The sequence below is a fragment of the Pteropus vampyrus genome, unplaced genomic scaffold, assembly GCF_000151845.1.
Source record: "Pteropus vampyrus isolate Shadow unplaced genomic scaffold, Pvam_2.0 Scaffold452, whole genome shotgun sequence".
NCBI classification, from domain to species: Eukaryota; Metazoa; Chordata; class Mammalia; order Chiroptera; family Pteropodidae; genus Pteropus; species Pteropus vampyrus.
In genome coordinates this window covers 425,870-433,744 of record NW_011889233.1, presented here as the reverse complement: position 1 = coordinate 433,744, position 7,875 = coordinate 425,870, and the positions used below count along the sequence as shown (strand labels likewise).

The 7,875-nt window shown below is 44.2% G+C and overlaps 1 pseudogene; it reads left to right on the top strand.

The window, feature by feature from the left end:
* The first annotated feature begins 6,225 nt into the window (after positions 1-6,225).
* The window catches only part of LOC105306679, a 10,699-nt pseudogene continuing 9,049 nt past the window's right edge, over positions 6,226-7,875 (top strand).

The following is a 7,875-nucleotide window of genomic DNA, read 5'->3' as shown; positions in this document are numbered from 1 at the left end:
TTAGCCCAGGGATACTGGTTTTGAACTTCTGACCTCCAGAACTATGAAAGAATAAATTTCTGTTGTGTTAAGCCACCAAGTTTGTGGTGATTTGTTATAGCAGACATAAGAAAGCAGTTCAATAGCTAACTGTCCATTCTATTATACTCTATATCAGGCACTGTACTAAAGAGCTCTACAATGATGAACTCATTTAATAGTTAAGACATTCTGTGAGGTGACACACTCATCCCCATTTTACAGATGAGAAAACTGAGGTATAAAGAAGTTAAGTAATTTGCCTGGAGTCACATAGCTGGTAAAATGGAAGAGCTGAACTCTTAACTTGGGACTCAGGCAGTCTGGCTCTGGGGTCATGGTGTTCACCGTTGTACTATGCTCCCCACTGTACCTGGAGGTTGCAGGTTAGACCCAACTTCCCTAGTAGCCCCAAGAAATCCTGAAGATGCCACACAGGAGGATACAAGGGCATAGGCCAAGGTGTCATGTCATCTGCTTCCAACAGGGAGTGTCTGCGTACCCATTAGGCTTCCTGACAATGGCCTTTGCTCTTTCTCTGAAACCAAGAAGGAAGGAATGACCCTCAACCCCAGTTACCCAGGGTCCAGGCAACTCTCAACCTTTCACATGTTTGAGTTCCTGCCCTAAGCCCAGATCCCAGATATGATCTTTCATCCATCCCTCCCTCCCTGTCCTTAACCATTTTGAATACACAGGGAATAGAGGGAAGATATTATTTACTGTTTCTCGCTACTAAATTTACTAGGTTATTTAAGCACTTATAAGCATGAATGTTTATAAGAATCTGCATTTGACTGTGAAACAGAAATAAGAACTTGGGAGATTCTAGTCTCAAGACTGGAATCTCAAAGAAATTATCTGACCTGTTCCTTCCTCCCTGACTCTCTTCTCCATCTGCTGTCCATACAGAGCTGACCTTCAGGCCAGGAACAGGACTAAAAAATAACACCAAAACCCTACCGCATAGTTACACACACAGCTTCTAGGTCAGATCACCAGGTAGCTTGCAAGGGCTCAAGCCACCCTTGGAAAAAGGCAGAAGGCAGCTGAGCACCTTGGACGGCCTTTCAATGTTGACCTTGAGAAAGAGAGGACAGGTAGGAGTGTCTCTGGAAGTGGAAGAAGTACAGACTCTTTTAGTAAAGCTGGATGTACTTGCAGTCAGGTGCAAAAGATGAGCCAAATTGGGGAAAAACTGTATACTCTGTGTTCCTTTTTCCAGCCCAGCCCTTCCTCTGCTTTTCTCCTTCACCTGCTTCTGTCACATATGCAACTTCCCCCACGAGTTGTGACATCGCCAGAGTTACCAGGATTTCTGTCTGGTTTGCAGACTCTTAGGAAAGTTAAATTGGACCACTGAGCCTCAAGAGGTGTGGGGAAATAATTGGAAACTCCTGGGTGGAGAGAATGGTAATTCATGTAGTTTGAAAATGCTTAGGAATTTTCCAGGGGAGAGGAAAGCCCGGTTTTTCTTAATACAAACTACAGAAAGTACAGTTTGTGTTTATCAAAAGCGGAAATTTGTTAAAAATAGATTGAGAAATAGTGGTGCAGTTGATGTAATACTTTACTACTAGGTCTCAGAAAAATTTATACGAACAAAGGTCCTCTGAGTGTTGAGTCACCCTCCTTTAGCTCCTTTCATCTCCAGAAGAGTTCAGTTCCCGTAGTGAGCGTGAAGACTATTATCAAGAGAAGGGGGAACAGGAGCGTGCAGATGGAGGCTTCATTTGGGACATGTCTTCGGAGTCCCCCCTTTTTTTGCCGCGGGCCCTTGCTATGCCATGATATGAAGCCATGGTGAATTAGCACCTGAGAGTCCCCTTGTGTCTCAAGAAGTCTTAAAGCTAAAAGCTTTATATCACAGTTGCAGATTGCCAAATGGGCATGGAAACCCAAATCACAGAGGCTTAAATGCTTTTTTTTTTTCATGTCATGTGAGAGAGATAGGGAGTCTAAGGCTGGTGCAGCTGCCTAGGAGCAGTTCTCAACAACGCAAGCTTCTTCCAGCTTTCTGTTCCACCTTCTCTCTATTTTTTTTTTTCTCTTCATGATCTGAAGAAGCATCTACATTCTGAGCGGACAAGCAGGAGGTGGAGAGGACAGAGAGCAAAGGACACACGAGGGCTGGATCTATCCTTTGAAATGTTTTTTGCCTTTCGGTTGGAACTGCCATCCTCTAGTAATTTACCAAAATGACCAACACAAAAGGAAAGAGGAAGCACCTGCTATATGTTCTCTGGGACTTTTAGAAAACATGGAGTTGTTTCTTTGGCCATATCGATATAAATCTACAAGAAAGGTGATACTGCACACATCAAGGGAATGGGCACTATTCAGAAAGAAATGCCCCACGAATGTAACCATGGCAAAACTGGAAGAGTTTACAGAGTGACCCAGCATGCAGTTGGCATTGTTGTAAACAAACAAGTTAAGGGCAAGATTCTTGCCAAAAGAATTGAGCATATTAAACACTCTAAGCACTGAGATAGCTTCCTGAAATGTGTAAAGGAAAATGATCAAAAAAGAGGGATGACAAAGAGAAAGGTGCCTGGGTTCAACTGAAGCGCTAGCCAGCTCCACCCAGAGAAGCTCACTGTGTGGGAACCAATGGAAAGGAGGCTGAGGTTCCTGCTGGAATCCAACCCCTATGCATTCATGCGGCATGATGGGTGTAAAGAAATAAAAGACCTCTAATAGACTAGAAATGTGGTGTCCTCTCTCCCAAAAAATATTTAAAGAAAACTTTAATTGTATCCTAAAAGTTTTTTCAATAGACTTTATTTTGTAGATCAGTTTTAGTTCACAGCAAAATTGAGAAGTTCCATAGATTTCCCATGCACCCCACAAATTCACAGACTCCCCCATTATCAACAGTCCCCACCAGATTGGCACATTTGTTATACCTGAGGAACCCACACTGACATATCATCATCACCCAAATTTATCCTTTTTTCAAACAAGAAAACTACAGCTTTTCTAGAAGTCCGAACTCAGCAGACTTCTATTTATTTCTCATTAGCTAGCAATATATCTCATGACAACTCCTGGCTGCAAAGATGTCTAGGAAAATTATTATTAACTGGGCACTCTCCCAATCTGACAAAATTGGGTAAGGAAGAAAGCGAGAGTACTATAAAAGCGAGAGTATTAAAATTATTCAATTCTTGAATAGCAAATATGGGGAGGAAAAGTACTTCTAAAATATCTATGGTAGCCATAAAAAGGTGTAGGATTTTAGATAGAATTTTTATAAATTATTTTTATTGAAGTGTAACATGTATACACTAAAGTGTACTAATCTTAGGTGTGCAGCTGATGACAGTTAATGTATGTATATATTTGTGTAACTACCATGTATGTCAAGACATAAACCATATTCAGTGCCCTGGAAGGCTCCTTCGTGCCCCTCTCAGTCAGCAACCCTCCCACTCCAAGGTATTCCAACTGCTGCTACTTAGAGAGGGATATTAACCATCATAAATGCTGGTTAATATCTGGTAAATTATGGATGGAGAAGAACAAAAGAAAAGAAGAAGAAGTCCAAATTAATGGTTGTTTTTTTTGCTTTCCTTTGCTTTTTAAGTTATTCTAATTCTATTTTTGAAAACCTTCTATTGAAAATGTCACCACAAACTGAAGAAAGGAATTTTAGTTTGCTATAAAATTGATAGCAACTTCAACAGAGAAACTCTAATCCACTGGAGTTTCCATTGCATATAATAGAACAACCCTAAGTAATAGCAGTGTAAATAAGACAGAATTATATTTGTCTGTCATGTAAAAGCAGCCCAGAGATGTGTAGTCCAGGATTGCCTTAGGCAGCCCCAGGAAGACTTTAAGACCTGTCTTCCTTTGGCTTTCTACTCTATCGATCCTAAAGTGGCCTTTGTCCTCATGGTCCAAAATAGAAACTGAGGCTCCAGCCATCACATGTGTTCCTGGCAGCAGAATAGAGGAAGGAAAAAAGAGCTTTCACCCCTTCTCGATTTAATACACTTCTTAGAAGTTCCACACAACGCTTCTAATAATAACTCACTGGCAAGAACTTAGTCAAATAACCATACTTAGCTTCAAAGAAGGCTGGGAAAAAGCCTTTAACCTCGGTGCAATGTGCTGTTAAAAATCATGCATTTTTACTAAGTCAATAAACTGATAGTCTCTTCCAAATTGCACTTTTGTGACTTTTACAGATGAGCCCCACACCTCCCCCTTCTTCAATTCTTCAGCCTTTGCATTGCACTCCAAAGTCCGAGTATACAGTCAAAGATGAGCACATCTCAGCTTACATCCTCTGATCTGGATTTCTCAGAGGAAGCCTCAGCAGATGGGAAAGAACAGAGCATTGCACCAGCCACACTACTACCTGGTTCTATGGCCCCTGGAGTCCCTTCTGAGGGTTGGATGAAAATAACTAAAACCAAGTTCTGATAACAGTGTTCTGTTTTATCTTAGGGACACAAAATTAGATGTGAGCATTCTGTTAGCACCCCTGTCACTGACAAAATTTAGATGACTTTTACTTGTGTTTTCTTTGACATAAGTGCCATTTGTTTCCTGGTGTAAGAACTCAACCACAGCATTGTAGGGTAGAAGCCAGGAGCCTAGCCACCAATGCAGCAGCCACCCCACATGGCTGATGGAGGGAATGCACTAGTTGTTCGGAAAAGCCACACTGCTGTATCCTCAGTGATGGTGCAGCTAAGAGCCACACTACAGAGGATGCTGATGTGGAAGCAGAGGCAAGACTGAGAAAAGTGAAGCTTTACTTTGAGCAGAGGTATCTGAAATGGGCCATGAGCCATGGCCTTAGCTGCCTTGAAAGGGTGGAAGTGGTAGGCCTGGCAGCATTAGGCTAAGGACATGGATGAGACTGCCAGACTTGTCGCAGATGAAGAGAATTGTAGAATCGAATGAGGCTCTTTGAGAATGTTCTGCTTGGGTTGGAAAAAATTAGGGTAAGTTACATCCCTGATTTTATGTGCATTTTCCCAGGCTTAACTCATTGACTGAGGTTCTACTATTCGCTTCTTTGGAACATCTGTTAGTGCCTCCTTTCTCACTTCCTAATCAAATAATTAGTGACATTTCTTAACGGGGTATGGATTTTGCCTGTCGAATTTCTCATCCTGGATCTAAGGGAAGGGTTGACTCCTTACTTGCCCTGATTCCTCCCCTAGAGACCTCAGAACTTTCCGCATTTACCCTTCCTGGATAAGAAGTGTTCTTACAAGGATTTCGAAGCTTCCGAAGTGCCCTCCTGCCACGTAAAGATGAGGAGATAACAAACACAACTGTCTGCAAATTGTACCAGTGCCAAATTCTGTCTTACTCTCCCAGAGGCCTCTTGAGCTTTCCTGAGAAGGGTGAACTCGATTCGCACAAGGGAAGAGTCTGATGGTTCTTTTCTGAGTAAGATTATGCCACGCAGTGGCTTCTGGCATTTTAGGATTACAACCTGGTCAGAGAGAGTGTCTCCTCTCCTGAGGTCCCAGCTGAGATCTCTAGGCTGGCCCTGCTGGCTAGAGTGGTTTGGCCGGACGCACATGTCTAGAGCCTGAGGGCTGGGCCCAGCCCAGCTTGAACCATGGAAAGTGAGAATGGGAAGAGGTGACTTCCCAAAGCACCAAAGGAGGGAGTTCTATGTCAGGACCTGTTACTTCATGTCCTGTGCAATTCGCAGTCTGCACTGCCATGTTCCCTTTCTTGCTCCCTGTAGAAAGTGTAATGTGTAATAGCTGACAGTGACATTGTAATTTGTATCCACTTATTTCTTTGTTTATGTAAACTCACAAACCCTGGTCCTTTCAATACTACCAGGAACCTCTGACTTCTGTTACTACCCTCTGATTGCCACGTGTCAGTGTGTCTCAACACATCTTTTGAGAACCGCAGAGTCTGAGAACCAGATGAATGGAGAGATGTTCCTTGTCTGTCTAGGGATGGACAGATCTACCTGGGGCTTCTGTCTGGCCTGGCACTGGTGTAAGCATCTCCTTGCTTTCATATTCATACCTTATCTACTTTTCCTCATATCTGCAACCTGTCAGATTGTTCCCGAGAGTGACATCCTCCACTTAGTCCTCCACAAGCCACAGGGCCCTCTGGTGTGTGCTCCAGAACACCTCCTCTCCAGATGCAGTGCTTTAAAGTGCTTCCCACTGTGCTCCTGGGGAAAGTCTCCAGGGTTCTGAGAGGGAGCGCATGCCTGCAAGCACCTGCATGGCCAGAGAGCTGTCCCACCAACAGAAGTCACTCGTCAGGGAGAAGAAAGGCAGTCGGTAAGCTCTTTGCTTCTCCCCAAATCTCTGCCTCTGCGAATCTAACTATATCTCTCTCAGCATCCAAGTTCTGACTGCTCTCCCAGGCCTCTCTTTACATCCGTAATCCACGCAAGCCAGACTTAGGAGGATTCCTTTTACTATTTACTCTCCAGATGTTTCTTACCCCTTCCTTCTGTTCTTTCTTCACCTCCCTTCCTCTCCACCCCCGCCCCCTCCCCACCCCCAGACTTCAGCAAATTCATCAAGTTCCTGTTCCTTTCCCAGCATGAACCAGTCAAAACAGGTCAATCTCTCCAGTTTTGCATCACATGTCATTCCTTGGCCAGCAGAGTACATTTTATAGAAATTGGGGCTACTGGTTTTCAAGTCCAGGGGCTCCAGACAGCCCAAGAAAATGTTGAATCCAGGTAGCACCACAAAGTTCATTGTTGTCTAGTGAATCAGGCTCAGCTCTTGCTCCTAAACCTACTTTCTTTTCCAGTGTGCTAGTCCTGGTCTCTGCGCCATCTCCTCTCTCCTCCCCAGCGTCCTCTCTCTGAGCTTCGTGGGCTCAGGACAGCCCTAGCCTCCTCAGACATGCCTGAAAGTCTCTTGGACTAGACATCTGAGGGCAAGGTAACAACCAGATTATGTGTTTCACATCTTCGCGAATGAACGGGGATCGAGCATCAGACAAGACAGATATGGTTCTTGCCTTCATGGAACTTACATTCCAGCGGGGATGGAGAGAATAGACTAGTATCTATATGAATATAGAGGATAATTTATTGTTGTGGCACGTTCCATGACAGAAATAAAGTAGGACGATCTAAGAGTCACCTGGGGTGGGAGGTGAGATGATTTAACTGAGTGGCAGGGAAGTGCTCCCTGAAGGGGTGTCACTTGAGCAGAGCTCTGCCTGAAGGAGCTCTCCAAGTAAAGAACTGGGGAGGGAGCGCTCTGGGCAGACTAGACCCTTTGTGCAAAGACCCTGGGACAACACAAAGCCTGGTGTGATGGAGGACCTGAAGGGAGGCCAGTGCAGCTGAGGCAAAAGGAGCATGCAGGAGAGTGATGGGAAATGAGGTCAGAGAGGTGACTGCAGGGAGGGAAAGCTAGCCACGGAGGGCTCTGTAGTCCAAAGCGAGGCTTTAGACTTTATTCTCCAAGTAGGAGGAAACCGTAGAAGGATTTTTGGCAGAGAAGTGAAATGATCTGACTTGCGGTTTTGAAGACCCCTCTGGTTACCTGTTGTTGGAGTGCAAGAGTGTCTTGCCACACTGTCTATCAAAGCCTTGTTCTTCCTCAGGCTTTAGGGGAGCCTAAGGAGTCAGGAGCCCCTGCAAGGGCCTGGCACCTGTCATTTATCTCTCTGTTCTTTCCAGGTATCACTGTCCGCCTGCACAGACCCACTTTCTGGATCAGGAGAATCATAAAGGAAGAGACTGGTTTTTGTCTCTTGACTAACTTTCCTTGCTTCATTTTGCTTCTGTTATTTTCTATAGATGTTCATAACATTCTGGATTTGAGTAAACAACACAAACTCACTGGCAAGAAGTGTCGAGAAAGAAGAGTGCTGCTTTTCTTCTTG